This window comes from Phodopus roborovskii, unplaced genomic scaffold, assembly GCF_943737965.1.
Source record: "Phodopus roborovskii unplaced genomic scaffold, PHOROB, whole genome shotgun sequence".
Lineage (NCBI taxonomy): Eukaryota > Metazoa > Chordata > Mammalia > Rodentia > Cricetidae > Phodopus > Phodopus roborovskii.
Window position 1 is genome coordinate 102,625 of NW_026125076.1, and position 16,059 is coordinate 118,683.

General features: G+C 39.1%; 1 pseudogene; it reads left to right on the forward strand.

The window, feature by feature from the left end:
• Positions 1–7,639: 7,639 nt before the first annotated feature.
• Positions 7,640–14,303, forward strand: LOC127225742 (bile acid-CoA:amino acid N-acyltransferase-like; annotated as a pseudogene).
• The last annotated feature ends 1,756 nt before the right edge of the window (positions 14,304–16,059 follow it).

A 16,059-nucleotide genomic window follows, 5' to 3' on the forward strand; every position in this document is an offset into this window, starting at 1 on the left:
GAACAAAAGTGAGAGCATGAATACAGATTTAAAAGGGATTTATCAGATTAGCTCGTGTTAGGGTCTAGGTAGTCCACGAATGGCTGATTCACACCAGAGAGGCCAAGAGCCTGGGGTTACTCAGTTCACGATACTGATGTCTCAAGTGCCAGCCTGGTGCTGAGGGCCTGGAGTATTCTCTGGAGAACTGCTGATCTCTAAACCATGCTGGCAGCCTGGAAGTAGGTTCTCATATGAGTGAAGAGATGCAGCAATGGCAGGAACAGGACAGGTGTACTTGTCAGTAGAGGGAAGGGGAGTAAGCAGAAAGTCAAATCTTTCTTCTTCCCATGGGTTCTGCCCACATTTATGGTACACTTCCCTCTTGATAATTTATTCAGGAGAATCCCACAGTGGAGTGGCCAGCTGCTTGTTTTTTAGTTGACTCTAGGTCAGTCAACAGCCAAGATTAGCCATCACATGAAGATACTAGTTAACTTGGATTTAAGTAGGAGGACATTGCAAGTTTAGATATTTTCTTTGCCCTTTATATGGATAAAGTAGCAGTTGTGATAAAATGTTCTAATTTTATTAAAGCTCATAAGTATGGGATTATTATGTATACATAACAAATTAGGAAATGTATTCATTATTTAAAAGAACTGTGAATGTCTGGTACACATAGGGCATTTCACTTTGTCTTAGTCCGTGAGTAAACATGGAAGAAAGTACACTGTATTCTGGGTTCATCTCTTGCATTAAAGCTGATTTGTTAAAGTGTGATGTCTTTGTTTCTTGAAATTTGATTTACTTATCACTTTATTATTTTCTTAAAGTAAGTGGTAGAACTGAAAAAATAGAATATCAAAACAAAAAAAATAGAATATCTCACAACTATTAAGTTTTAAAGAGTTATTGCCAGATTCTACATTTAATTACATATTCTCAAAATGAAGCATATTTTAAGCGATCTTTTCGATAACTTTAAAAGTAGCCTTAGGGTTCATATGATTACTTCCTAGGTTGGCATAGCTTTCTACTTTATGTACTTTGTAGAGATTGTTTAAGTGAATTGCCAGATGAATGACAAAATTCACGATTATATGAAAACTTGTGATAGGAAGGTTTGAAGCACAGGAAATTGCATTTTATCTTTTTTTCATTAGTAATTTTTTGAAGATAATAGATATATAATTTTTCACAGATTCATTGGAAAAAATAGTTGAGGTGGAGGAAATGGCTTGGTAAGAACTCTAGACCTATAATCTTGAGGACCTAGATTAAAATCAGTGACCATGTAAAAAGCTGAGCATGGCTACATGTTCCTGTTCCTCCAGATTAGAGAGTGAAGACAAGTGCATACCTAAAGCTGGGTGACCAACCAGTCAAAAATGTGAATTTCTCATTCAGCAAGATTACCTAATGCAAGGCAATTAGGTGGAGATCAATAGAGAAAAAATATGTCCTGCTCTGGCCTCTGTGTGTGTAAACAGATGTGCATACACACACAATCCTGACAGAACGGTGCCTTTAAAAAGTCATAGCCTTTAATAATTACTAGGTACACAGCAATGACATTCCATCATGAGCTTCTGAAGTATCAGTGTTTGGAGCCTTGGAGTTTAGACAAAACAGCTCCTGTTTTGTGAAAACTAGATCCAGCAGGGAAACATTGGGTTTTATATACATATTTGATTATCGTGTTTCCCGTACAATAATAGCATACTGGAAGTAAAAAGATGGGAAGTCAATGTGGAAACAGTCTTGGCTACAACAGGACAAATGGCTGTTATTGTAAGCTAGAAGCTGATCCTCTGATCCCCAGAGCAGTGCTGTTCAAGATTTCTATGTGAATGAGTAACTTGGGAATCATGTAAATGTCTGGAGTGATTGTAAGCTTCCTCATCTCTGCAGTGCTCAGAAGTATCATGGTCCCTAGAAAATGAAATGACATTTAAGATGGCAGAAGTAGCCTTCTGTACAACAGTTCTGCTGTGTGACTGTCAGTAGCTTTGGAGGGTGTCATCGGTTTACACACAGCTTATTACACACACTGTTTCAGAATAGTGACCTTACAGTTCCGAAGGAGACAGGTTGGTTTGTTTACAGAGGTAGCTGAACACGCTCAAAAGCTTTCTATCTTAAAAAAAAAAAAAAAAAAAAAAAAAAAAAAAAAAAAAAGTAATATGTAAAGGGCATAAGCTAACCAATTTTACTTAGTTGAATGAACCTATGGGCTCAGTGTGGTTTGCATAAAGCCTAATAACATGGTCAGCAATTCAAGATAAATGATGTTAAATAAACTGTTTCAAGTAACATGAGACTCCCTGTCCTGCTGGGTTTTGTTTTGATGTGAAAATTGTACCATTTCTGAAGTAACCATACTTTAGGAAAATAGAAAATACATCAAAAATGAGAAGAAAAAACGTCATCTCAGCATACGGATAATGTCTAATATAGTACCAAAAGAAAAAAAAAATATATTTTCTGTATTTTTGTGTTTATTCTGTGTGTATGTGTTCATGTATGTGGGTACATTTGCACATATGTATAGGAATCCAAACTCCAGTCTTCCTGATTGCACAACAGGCACTCAAACCAGGGAGTCATCTCTCTAGCCCATTATTGGCTTTTATTATTTTAGTTTTGTAGTATTGAACTCAGGCCTGGAAAGAAATGTTTGCGAGTTCAGAGTCCTGCAAAGCTGCATTGGCATTTTTCTTCTTTGTTAAATGTAGTGGTCAGATGTGCTAATACTGGCAGTAGAGGTTTAAACAAACAAGAGGTCAGGGAGATTGTTCATTAGGTAACCAAGCCCAAGCACCCTAGGCCATTGTCCTCTGACCTTTTACAGACCCTGGTGCATGTGAAAGTGTGCATGGACGCCCCCACCCCCACACCATGTATGTATACACAAAATATATAATATATATTATATAAAACATACATATTTAAAAAACTAAAATATCTCCTAAAACAAAGCAGAAAGGGAGGAGGAAAAGTCAGCTAGGTTTCCTACAATATATGTTAATAGGTAACTAGAGTGGGAAGAGGGTCGGAGCAGAGGTTAAGCTGATGCCCTTTGCTCTGTGATCCAATATGACCTGTGTTGTCAAAAGCAACAGGTTTTGGTTCTGGGTAACCAGTATTAAGCCCTTTTCCTTTACTGCTGGAAAAGCAGCTTCAAGTGCGAAAAGAAACATTGATTTGTAATCAAAGCTGTTAGCTTCGAGTTGATTGAAATATGTTATAAATCCCAACTCCTAAACTGAAAATAAAAGTCAGTTTTGTTTTTTTATTTTTGTTTTTATTTTTTTTGTTTTTTTTTTTTTCCTGCAGTAATTGGCATCAAGTAGTTTCCGAGGTCAAATACTCCCATTGCTCCTTCTGTAATCTTGGAGAGTGCTGAAGTTCCCAGAGGTGCTAGCAACATAGTGCTGTTTCCAGCAGATTTTGCATAGAAAGGATGTCATTAGGGACCTGTGATCACTGGATGTTTTTGAGGGACATGAAGAACTGTAAGGGTCACTTCATTGCCCTTTAAGCTGTCCAGATCTCCATGAGTAATCCTCCCTCTTTTTAACACTGCTTTCTAGAATATGGCAGGAAAGAAAATTCTCAAGTCTGGAACACTAAGCTGTACTATTTATGTTTTATTTAATCTCTGTGAATTGAAGTCCACAGAGCAAGTTCCAGGACAGCCAGGACTATACAGAGAAACTCTGTCTCAAAAAACGGAAAGAGAGAGACACAGTGAAAGGGAGGGAGGGAGGGAGGGAGGGAAGGAGAAATTTTCTTTTAAGGTGAGGATGATAGGGTGATAATATGTTAGAATTAATCTGAAGAGAGTTGAAGTGGAAACCTCATGACTATGCAACAGTGAATCAGTTTCTCCTGTTTTGACACCCTGGCTGACAAGTGAAATCTAAGAGAAGTCTAGTGGACCATGCTAATGCAGAGAAGGGATTTTACATTTTGGAACATGGCTGCTCCTAATCTTTCAGGAATTCACTGGGAAATTTCTTATTAATCAGTTTGACAGAGTTGGAGATAATGGATTCTATTCCTGACTCCGTTCTTCATTTCTACATGATCTTAAGTAAATTCTGAGAGTCCGTGAAGAGACAACTAGAGATTTTTTTTTTTTATCCTCAGCACTTCTCTCTATAGGCTGATAATCCATATTTATTCACACCTATCTCCCCCCCCCCCACCATATGTAAAGGAACCACCCTTAGCCAACCATTCATTGCATATCGTTTAACACCTCAAAGTAAATTAATTACTGTTGTGTTGTTATATCAAACATCCAGGAGGAAACCTGGATAAGGCACAAAGCAAACTCCCTCCTGTATTAGTCAGGGTTCTCTAGAGTAACAGAGTGACAGAACTTACAGAATGAATTAACGACAGCATTCAAGTTCCAGCCTCAATGCTCTCCAGCTCAGGGTCCAGGCTAGGGGCTAGACAGCAGTAGGTAGGGCTTTTCTAAAAGGAGTCTGAGAGTGAGAGGGAAGTAAACTGGCTCACACACACATTCCTCTCATGTTCTTCCCAAAAGTTTTCTGTCACAAGCTCTCTTGAAGATTTATTTCTCTCTAAAATCTCTCCTTAAAAGTTCTTTCTCTAAAAGCTGTCTTAAAGTTCTCTTTCAAAAGTTCTCCTTAAAAGTTCTCCTAGAGTTCTAAGAATTCTCTAAAAGCTCCTCCTTCTAAAAGTTCTCCCTAAAAAGCCTCCAAAAGTTCCTTCTAAAACTTATCCTGTGATCCCTCTAAAAAGTCTACAAGTTCCTCCTAATCCACAAGTTTTTATACCCACAGGCACATTTAACAGCTCTCTGACAATAGGGCATGCATGTCTCTCCAGAGCCAGGAAGGTGGGTAAGGTCTTGAAAAAAGCAGGTGCCTCAGTCTTCCCCCTGGGCATGACTTGGAAACCTGGCCTGGCAAACTTAAGTCTCATCGGGGCGGATGTGATTTGCAACACCTGTTGCTAACTGATTGAAGGGAAAAATTAAGGTTATGTAGTGTGACATCCAGAGGCTGCATGTCTTACTGCTGACTCCCCATGAGAAGGCATTCTTTCTCTGGGGCCTACCTATTTGAGAATATAAAGTACCCAGTACGTATTCTACACAGCTAAATTCATAGTAACAAATATTCTGGAGTTGATACCTAGAATATTAGTTGCTATTTCTGTAATAAATGACAAAGGTTCCCAGCAATGAATATCTCTTTATAAATAAAGGGAATTTTTTGGAGTGACTTACTGCAGTCCAGCTAATCCAAAGATGGATGTATGTGAATGGCAAGTCCAAGAATCTTGTAGTCGCTTAGTCCACAAGGCTGGAATGTCTCAGCTAATCTTCAATATAAGCTGAAATCCTGAAGAAGTAGGCTCGAATGCCAGTGAAGAAATGGGTGTTCTATCAAGGTAAGGGCTAGCAGGCAAAAAGAAAAAGCTTCCTTCCTCATTGTCTTACATAGGCTTCCAGCAGAAGGTCTGGCTCAGATTGAAGATGCCTTCCCACCTCAAAATTTGAATTATAGGTGTGTGTCTTCTCAACTCAACATCCTAATCAAAAGTCTGTGTCTTCCTACCTCAAATGGCCAGACTAAAAGTGGATTTACCCACTTCAAACTGAGCCAAAAACAAAATCTTTCACAGGTATGCCCTCCATTCCTGGATGTAGTCAAGTTGACAACCAAGATTAGCCATCATGCCTCCCTTCAAACATCCTATTTTTCTCTCTTTGTTTTTATTTTATGTGTATGGGTGTTTGCCTGCATATATGTCTGTGTACCCACTTGGTGCCTGGTGTTATGGACCCCAGAAAAGGCACCAGAGCCTCTGGAACTGGAGTTACAGAGCGTTATGAGTCACCATGAGAGTGCCAGGAATGAATTCCTGGAAGAACAGCGAGTGTTCCTGACCATGGATTCATCTCTTCAGCCCCATAAAGCAATTTTACATATAATTGTGTTAGAATTTCTTAACTAGGTCACTGTTTTCCATTCATCTGATTTATCGTCTAATTTATCATCTCATTTATTCTCCTATTACTGCTGTGGCAGGTTTTGTTTCCAAAGGATTGCAGAAGACAGTACAAATATAAGCAGAAATGTTGGTAATGATGTGTTATAAAAAGCTAGGCAGAAGAGGGATAGGCAGGACTGGCAGACAGAGAGAATAAGTAGGAGGGAGAAATCTAGGGAGGAAGATATAGATTCCTGGGGCCATCCAGCTGGGCAGCCACCCGACACCCAGACAAGGAAGAAGCAGGGAAAGTAGGACATACAGAATGAAAGAAAGGTAAAGAGCCCCAAGGCAAAACATAGATGAAGAGAAGCAGGTTAAAATAAGTTACAAGAGCTAATGAAGGTACAGCATTCATAACTAGTAAGTCTCTATATCGTGATTTGGGGGCTGGCAGCCTGAGAAAGCCTGCTACACAAGAGTGTATAAATATATTCCCATACTGGCCTCCCTTTGTCCTACTGATAGTTACCTCATTATCAAAAAGTCTCTGCTCTCCTCACTTGAATTCTAATGGGGGCTTATCCCTTCTCTGACAAATAGGAAATGGTTATAGCTTACAGATGCTTCTATCTTGCCCTTTCAGCTGTGATAGGAGGAAACCCAACAGGCTCCTAAAGGCAGACCGCTTGGAGGATCACATGTTCTGGAAGTGGTGTCTCCAGCTCTGGGACATGTGCAAGAGTGAATCTCAGATGATTTTACTCCCTTGCCTTTGAGACTTTCATTGTGCTACAGAGACAATTTCCTTTTGGTGTTGTTTTGCTCTGAGACAGGATCTCTCTATGCAGCCCAGGCTAGCTTTAGCTTCACTCCTGCTTCAGTCTCCCTAGTGCTGGGCGCACAGGAGCTAGTTTCAGGGGAGAGTTGCAGGGGAAAGACTCAAGCTTGTTGGTGCTTTTCCACAGTAGGCCCTGCTTCTTTTATTTTTAGTATCTTTAGATGAGGCGTTTATCCAAAGTCCAAGTTCCAAGGTCTTCTTAGGCACCACTCTCTATTCAGGCAACAGATGCCTGGTTGAGGAGACAAGTTTCCCAGCTCTGACTGGGTAGGCTGTAGTTTTCAGAGCCTGGGACTGAGAGTCAGCAGGAGGTCCTGTGCATGTGTGTTGACCTGACCCTGAGCATATCTCCATTTCAGGTCATTGCTGTCCCACCGCTGAGTGAGTGAGTGAGTACTGACTGCATCCTCTTCTGTCACTTGTTCCTTAAATCATTCTAACATCTGGCAGCTCGCATATCTATCGTCTCCTATCCCATTGGGCTCTTCATTATTACTGTAAGTTATCACTAACTACCTGTAGAAACCCTGTATTACTTTAAAAATGGTGATATAAGAAGCACATTTATCACATTTCCACCTATTTGCCATATTTCTTTTATAGCCTTCATAAAACAGTTACTTTTATTTTGAACAGCCTATAGACTTTTAACTGTATTTAAGTTCACATAAAAAGGGCTTTTATATTTACCCAGATAATAAATGTGTTCTTGCTCTTCATTTCTCAGATGCATTAAGTTGTCTACCTGGAATAACTTCCCTTACATAGTGCATTTCTTGAAATATAATTAACTGTAGATGTATTTCCTCTTTTTTTCCTCTTCCTTTTGCCTTCATTTTTTGATGTGTATATTTGTTAGGTAAGGAGTTTCAGGCACTTTGCTTTTATTTATTTTTCTCTTTCCTCTTGAGCACTGAGGGTTTATTGTCTCCTGTTTGTTATTTTGTTTGTTCGTTTCCTCTGTAACATTGCCGCTTTCCTCTCGCTATACTAACACTTGCTGTGTGTGTGTTATCGGTTTGACTATAATGACAGCTGGGATTTTGCTGTTTTTGTCCCTGTATTTATTACATTTTTTGTGAATGTAGCATGGTGCTTTTTAATGATTTGAGGACAATTCAACTCTAGTTTTTGCAAGCATTACTCCTGTGCCTATCTCTAGCATGTCTTTCCAAGGTCCCATTATTAGAGAATTTATACTCTATATTAAACCATATATATTAAAATATTTTCCCATGTCTCAAGTGCTCTAATCTTTCATCTTGATTTTTCTTTTCAAAGTTTAGTTTGAGCTGTTCTTATATCTGTTGGTTCCTTTCTATTTGCTGTCTGATGATTCCAACATCTGAACTAATTTCTCTTTCTATATAGTGCTTTTTTTTTCTCTTGTTACCATGAGTCTTTATAATCTTTATGTATAGTAATAAAAAATGGATTCTGGATGTATTGTATGAAAACAATACCTGGGGTGGGGGGGAAAGAGGATCAGTTATATTGTCTGTGGATAAAATAAGTTGCTCCCAAACCTGACAAGCTGAGTTACATCTCTGGGGTCCACATGGTGGAAGAAGAGAGTCAACTCCCATCAGTGTTTTTTCTCTCTCTCATATATACACGTGTGCATTTGCACGCATGCACACACACACACACACACACACACTAAATGTAGTAAAAGAGCTTGACCGTATTGTATTGGGATTTGGGGCTAATCACTCTGATCTGAGCCAAGTGTGAGTTGGGTCTTGGACCAGTCAGACTTATTGAGTTCAGTGCACCACTGGCTTCATCAATGTTTGATGGGGTGAAACCCTTTCTCATCAGAAGAGCCTGGATTCTTGACAGTCATGAACTCTGTGGGAGGATCTTTAGCTTTAGCAACCATTTGCTAGCCTCTTAAAATGCGATTTTCTGATGCAGAGTTCTGGAAGAAAGGTCACTAAGGAATTTGCTTGGCTCTGTGGTAATACTCCTGGCTTCCACAGCACAGGAAGCTTTCTTTGCTCCTTTGCCTTCATCCTTTGAAAGACAGCTGCCATATTTTAAATGAAGCTTGAAAACCACCCACAGATTAATCTCAGTATGTGTCCCTGCAGCCAATCTTTGATGTACTGTCAAGCTTCTGGTAATGATCTGTAGACATGGATGAGTGGAGACAAGCTCTGAAGTGAGTTTCTCAGCGTTCCACCTTAGCACTCATCAAAAGTATACCCCCCTTTCTCTTATTTTTTCACATCTCTCTGTGGGATTCCTTTTTGCTGTTTTATCATAACTGAATAGCAGAGTAGGAGGGAATTTTCTTGCCTCCTAAGAGTAGCTATTTTGTCATGGGCTGGAGTTTGATTCATTTAGATGGGTGGCATTCTCAGCAAAATGAGTTCAAATGAAAACAGCACAACAATCAGATAAGTAGATCAAAATCTGATGATACTTTTGCTTGTTGGGAAGAGTGGTAGCTCTTGTGTTAACATTTAAAGGCAATATAAAAAGCATTTCAGCAAGCCTTCTGTGTCTTTGAAGGTCTAATGTGCTACTAATTTTCTTTTAGGACTGTATACATCCTAAAATCTTAAGAGGTCTGACTCCTGGTCCTTTCCATCATTCATTAACTGTATTGCCACTGTATTTCATTTCTGTTTCCTTTTATTTTGAGGTTTTGGTGAAGATATTCCTGAAGAATTGTTCAAGATTCTGACTGCAAAAATGGCCAAGCTGACAGCCACTCCTCTCAGTACACTTGTTGATGAGCCTGTGCACATCCGAGTCACAGGCCTGACACCCTTTCAGTTGGTATGCCTTCAGGCATCACTGAAAGATGAGAAAGGGAATTTGTTTGGTTCTAAGGCCTACTACAAGGCTAATGAAGTGGGGGAGGTGGATCTGGAGCAAGATTCCTCACTTGGGGAGACTATATGGGTGTCCACCCCATGGGTCTTTTCTGGTCCTTGAAACCCGAAAAGCTGTTGAGTCGACTGGCAAAGAAAGATGTGACTAGACCCTACCAGGTCCACATAGAACTTTTCAAGCCACACTTGCCAGTAAAAGGTATAGTTATCAGTCCACCAATGGATAGCCTGACGTTGGAAAGATGGTATGTAGCACCTGATGTCACAAGGATCCATGTAAAGGGAAGGCCGCCTCCGGGGAGCCCTCTTTCTGCCTCCAGGTGAGTAGAATCACTCTGGTTATGTCTTGTGCCTCTAGAAATTTAGCTTGGAGGAGGGTATTATATAGATCTCACCATCGGGCCTGAAAATCCAAGTTAATGTTGGCTCAGAACAAGAAAATAGGTCATATTCCACTCTAATTCAAGTTTCATCTCCACTGTTCTGAAGCTTGTCTAAGGGTAAGGCTACATATTGCAGAGTTCCTGCTTTAGGAGGTTTCTGAAGAGTTGGATGTATGTTAAATATAGTTCATTCGAGCCTGACTGACTGAAGACTCACACAGCTGTTTTCAGGAGCTATAACATATTGACATTCAGTTTAAGTATGGTATTGCAGTTTTGCTATAACAAGCTTGTTTAGATAGCCTAAATACTTTTATACCCATAAAAATATAAACCATCGAATTGTGCTTAGTTTTGTTTCTTAAGTATCACACCTCTATTTAAAGTGTGTATATTGGTTCAGGTCTCTGCCTCAGATTGCTTTGCTGGCACCAGGCATGTCATTTGCTATCTTCTGGGATGTTGGGTATGTAGAGTCTCTTGCATCAAATGATCTGCTGGAGCTCAAAGGAGGGATGAGATACATTTGGTCACAAAGACATTGAAATAGGTGTCAAAAGATCTCAGGTCCTTCATTATTCCCTCCCTTCCCACTCATCAGCTTTACTAGTGTACTTATATGGTAGTTTGTAAACCAAGACATACTGCGTCATCTCATTTCTCAAAGTAAAGGAAACACAGCCATTTAAAAACTCACCAGTGCCCCTTTCATGTGATGCCAGAGTTTAAATAAATGGACGTTGCCAGTCTTCCTTACTTAAAATCAACTTTCAGGATAGGGATGTTTATGATAACCAATGTGGGTGGACTCTGGTTTATGGAGAAACATGCTGTCTACACAAAGTGAGTGTGGACTGATGCTCTGACATCCCTCTTCTTTCTCTGTACTCTAGACTGCAAGGAAGAGAAATTATAAAAAGAGCGAGTTCCTCATGTCCATCTTCTGAGATGGGAGGTTTTATCAAGTGTTTCCTCTGTTAGTGGTTAGCAGAGTGTATCAGAGAAGGGTGTTTAACCTTTGTTTGTTTGTTTCCTGAGACTAAGCTCCTGAGCTTGCAGCTCTTAAAAGACATTTTAGCCAGTGTAACCATAAAAGACATCTTTGAGCTATGTCCTTCACTTATGAAGAGAGAACATTTGTCTAACTAGACCCTGTTAGGGCTCACCCTGGAGGACACAAATCTCTCTAATTAGGATCCTTCTTTGAGGTTTTGCCTCTCCTAGGTGGCTTTTGGAGATAGCCTTCATCAGCCTGTAACATTTCTTGAAGAAAAGCATATATAAACAGACAACATATTTTGTAGCTAAGTTTAGGACCTTCATAGATTTCCCAAAGCTCATTTTTGTAGTCTTTATTGGTTAAGAAGCCCTGGTAAAAATTTTTTAAAATGGTTTTCTTTACTCAAAGACCATGGAAATGAACTCTCTTCTAGCTTCCGGAATTAAATATGTCAATGCCCCTGAAGTTTATAATAAATTTTAATTCACTGTATATTGAGAAAGCTTACTTCTACCCTAGACACAAGGCTGAACATTTGAAGGCTCTATTTGCGAATTTAAGCATTAATACCAAGGTTCAGTTCTGCCTGTTGGCTTCATATTCTTGTCTTTCCCTCTCATTTTCATATTTGACTGGTTTTATGTTGCATTTTTCCAGGAGAAGGGCCTTTCCCAGGGGTCATTGACTTGTTTGGGAGCACTGGTGGACTGATTGAATTCGGGCCAGTCTTCTGGCCAGTCATGGCTTTGCAGCCTTCGCTTTGGCTTACTGGGGCTATGATGACCTGCCCTCTCATCTGGAGAAAATAGATCTAGAGTATTTTGAAGAAGGTATAAAGTTTCTCCTGAGTCATCCTAAGGTAATTTTAAGCTCACTAGTCTGCTTTTATTCCAGTGTTACATTAACTGCAATGCTATGTTATTTGCCTTAACACTGAAGTATGAATCTGCCAAGGCTGTCTTTTGTGCTACAAAGAACAGCTGTCTTTTATTCTTTCTGGTTTAGATGTTCTACTTGTGACTGCTAACTAGGACTCCCCTTTCACCCTCTGTGTGTGTGTGTGTGTGTGTGTGTGTGTGTGTGTATGTGTGTACATGAGTGTGCACATGCTTGTGGAGGACAGAGGTCAACCTTGAGTATTGTTTTTCAGCAGCCTTGGTTTTGAAACAAGGTCTTTCATTAGAGGCCCAGAGGTTCCCTATCAGGATAAACTATCTGGCCAGTGAGCCTAGTGTCCTGTTGTGTCCATCTCCACAGAACTGAGATTACAAGCCAGCCAGCAGACCTAATGATTTTACATAGGTTCTGGGAGAATAACTTATGTCCTCATACTTGCATGGCAAACACTTAACTGATTGAGCTATCTCCACAGCCTCAGAAGTTGTATGTATTTGCATCTATAAACAAACAACTTGTGAACATGTTTTCCAGAACCAAAGTCTGAATCATCTATCTCCAGAGTTGTAGACCATGAGAAGAAAACAAAGCAAAAACAAACAGCCTTATGTTGACATTTAGCCCACTACAAACCACTTCTCTGGGAAATGTAGAGTTCCTGATCAGCAGTTCTCTGATCTTAACCATCAGTGCAGCGTTTCAGACACTGAGTCAATGTGTCAGCATCTTAAGATAGAAAGAACTGTCAAGAACTCAGACTTTGATCTCTTGATTCTGTGTTATTTTGAGTGAGAAGAAAATCCATGAGTAGAATATATCGGCCTTACATGAGACACTAAATAGATATGTAGCAAAAGATATAGTCTCAGACTCATCAAAATGCATCCCCTGAGAGTGGATACATCACCTTGCCACACAAAATCAAGGTCATATTAGCCTTAAAATTGTGCATGAATGTTTTTTCTGTGTAACTATCACACATGAATCACTATTATTCTTTATTGCCTCCATTTTTTTTTAAGTGTGAAAATTCAATTTACAACCCATTTCTTCTGAGACTCTTTGATCCTGCTAACCTATCTGTATGCACTATTACAGACTGTGTGATACTCTAATAATCTAGCTGTCTTCCGTGGCCCTCACCTCTTGTCTTTTCATCTGGGAGGTAGGGTAGTTGTCTTAGGAAATGGTATTACTCCTTTGCTGGATGTGGTTGATGACTGACAATAAAATGTGTATTGAAACACTCTATTTTGAAATCTCCTTATGAGATCTAAGCTTTCTGTTCAAGTTCCATGCATTGTCCTAACTCCTTCGCTCTCACCTGTTTCTGTAGGAAACTCATTCCTCATTACTTATTCCCTGCCTTATGCTATTTACAATAACACATTGACTTTGCTTGTTTTCCTGGCTATATTGTTTTGTTATTCTTGTTTGTTTGTCCTGTGATGACTTCTGCATGATAAGGAAAAACCTCACCACAGACCTATATTTCTAGTCCTGGCGTGATAATTCTTGAAAGTATTTTAAACTCACAACTAGGCTTAGTGGAGATTCCAATATATTTATAATAAAACTCAATTAAATAAACAAATTGCATTGCAGAACTCTAGCCACTTGTCATATAAGCATCTGGGTGGGACATTTATTTATTTATTTATTTTTAATTGCCTGTTATTATTCCTTGTTGAAGTTCTTGGATTGTTTGAAATTGCAGATTTCCTAATGAAAAAAATAACATATCATTTTTAAGTCTTGGGCCCAGGGTGTTGGTGTTGTTTCTGTATGCAAAGGAGCAGAGGTTGGACTCCTCCATGGCTATTAACCTAAAACAAATAAAAGCCACTGTACTTATCAATGGGCCTAATTTTGTTACCAGTGATCCACATGTATATCATGGTCAGGTCAACCAGCCCATACCATTCAATATAGAATTTGTAACCACCAATGCCTTAGGGCTTGCAGAGTTTTATCGCACCTATGAGGAAACTGCAGATAAGGATATCAAATATTGTTTGCCCATTGAAAAAGCTCAAGGACATTTCCTTTTCGTGGTGGGAGAAGATGATAAGAATCTCAACAGCAAAGTGCATGCTCATCAAGCCACAGCACAGCTGATAAAAAAAGTGGAAAGAAGAGGTGGACTCTGCTGTCTTACCCCTGGGGCAGGTCACCTCATTGAGCCTCCCTATGCCCCATTGTGCTCTGCCTCAAGAATCCCCTATGTGATCCCAAGCATCAGCTGGGGGGGGAGATGTTATTCCTCCATGCGGCTGCACAGGAGCATTCTTGGGAAGGAGATACAGAAATTTCTCAAGAAACATCTCATCCCAGATATGAACAGCCCAGCTCTGAGTGGCCTTGATGGTGTTACTGGGAAGTAGAGCTGTTTATCTCCTGACCAGTACCATGTCTTACTTTCCATGGAGGGATGTCCTCTGATCTCTCCCTGGATGATGAAGGAAGCTATTACAAGAAAATGCATGTGGGCAGAGAGTGATAATATACTTGACTTGAAGGGGAAAAATGTTTTTCATGTAATGAAATGTCAGGAAGTAAGAACCCAATATCTGTACAAATAAAATCTTAGGCCTACATTTCCTAAAAATTTTCATCACCATAACAATCTTCTGTAATCATAAATATCAAGGAAATTATTAGTGATAAACCACAGGATACTTGCTTTGTAAAAGAAACACAAAAAGATTTACATGTTGGCATTTAAAACTCACCATTAAATATGCTTAGATCATTCTCATTGTCACTGGAAATATAGACGGGCATTTTAAGACCTTGGGGAATACATGTATGTATACAGGGAGCATTGAATTGGTTTTACAAACAATTTATGTTAATAAATAACTTTTGCCTCTAAACATTTATAGTATTTCAACATTCTCTGTAATAAGAAGGGAGCAACCTGACCGAGAGCTACACAAGTGCAGCCAAAAGAAGCAAGCATGATGATGAGGGCTGTGGCCCTTTAGGTGAGGGGTTGGCAGTTTTGTTTTGTTTTGTTTCTGTAAAGAACTATACCATGAAATTTCTACTTTGTCATCTGTAAGGCTTCTGTCAGTTTGCCGCATTATCTGACATGACAATAAGGGAAACATGTAATGAAGATGATGTAAATTCCAATTAAATTTGTAATTCTGTATACTGCAACTTACATTTAATAATTTTGTGTTGAAAATAGTAATGTTATTTAAAACTTTACAAGCATTTACAAATGTAAATCCTGGTTAATCCATGGGCAAAGCAGAAATAAGCTGCAGGCTCACAGGGCATAATTTCTAGAGCATTCTAAATGACCATTAGGCTTCTCTGAAGGAAAAATGGTACAAATATTCCTGAGCTACTAGATTGCAATGGGTTGAAGTGAATGGTAACTGGTGGTTACAAATACACTTCAGATCATCTTTGAAGCATGATGGGGAGCCAGTGAAGATTTAGTAGCAACATGAGGAACAGATACTTCTTCTGTATCTGCCTGAACTCTTTTACTTCTGCCTGCTTTGTGATGCTTTCTCCTGTTTAGATAAACAAAAACAAACAAACAAAAGCTTAGCTGTTTGGGGTGGAATAAATTGCCCTCTCCTCTCACTTCTCATACATGTGGTCAAATCAGAATACCTCAACTTGATTATGATAATATTGCCATTGCAATGACAGATACTTCCAGAATCATGTTATGTAATACTTTCCACGGCAAGTATTAATTTTCTTACTCTGAGTTTGGGGATATAGGAAGAAAGTCTTTGCTTATAATGTGCAACATTGACATTTGTTCTGGCGCATTTGCCACTAAATTATATCCTAAGAGAGTTGTCTTAAATAAAAATATAATTAATTTCCTCCTTTCAGAATCACTAGAATGTAATACAGTAGACACCTGGGTAACAAGATATTGTTCCCATAGTATCAGTTGTACATTTTTATTTTTATTGTGTTAGTCAAATTTTTTTGTCAGTGTGACAGAATAACTCAAACAAACAATAGAGAACAGATTTATTTGGCTTACAGTTTTAGAGGTTTTAATTTATGGTCACTGAACTCTATTTCACTTGGTCCTTGGTAGTTCAATAGAAGAATATGATGCTAGGGAAACATGTGATGGAATAAACTGGCTCACTTTCTTGC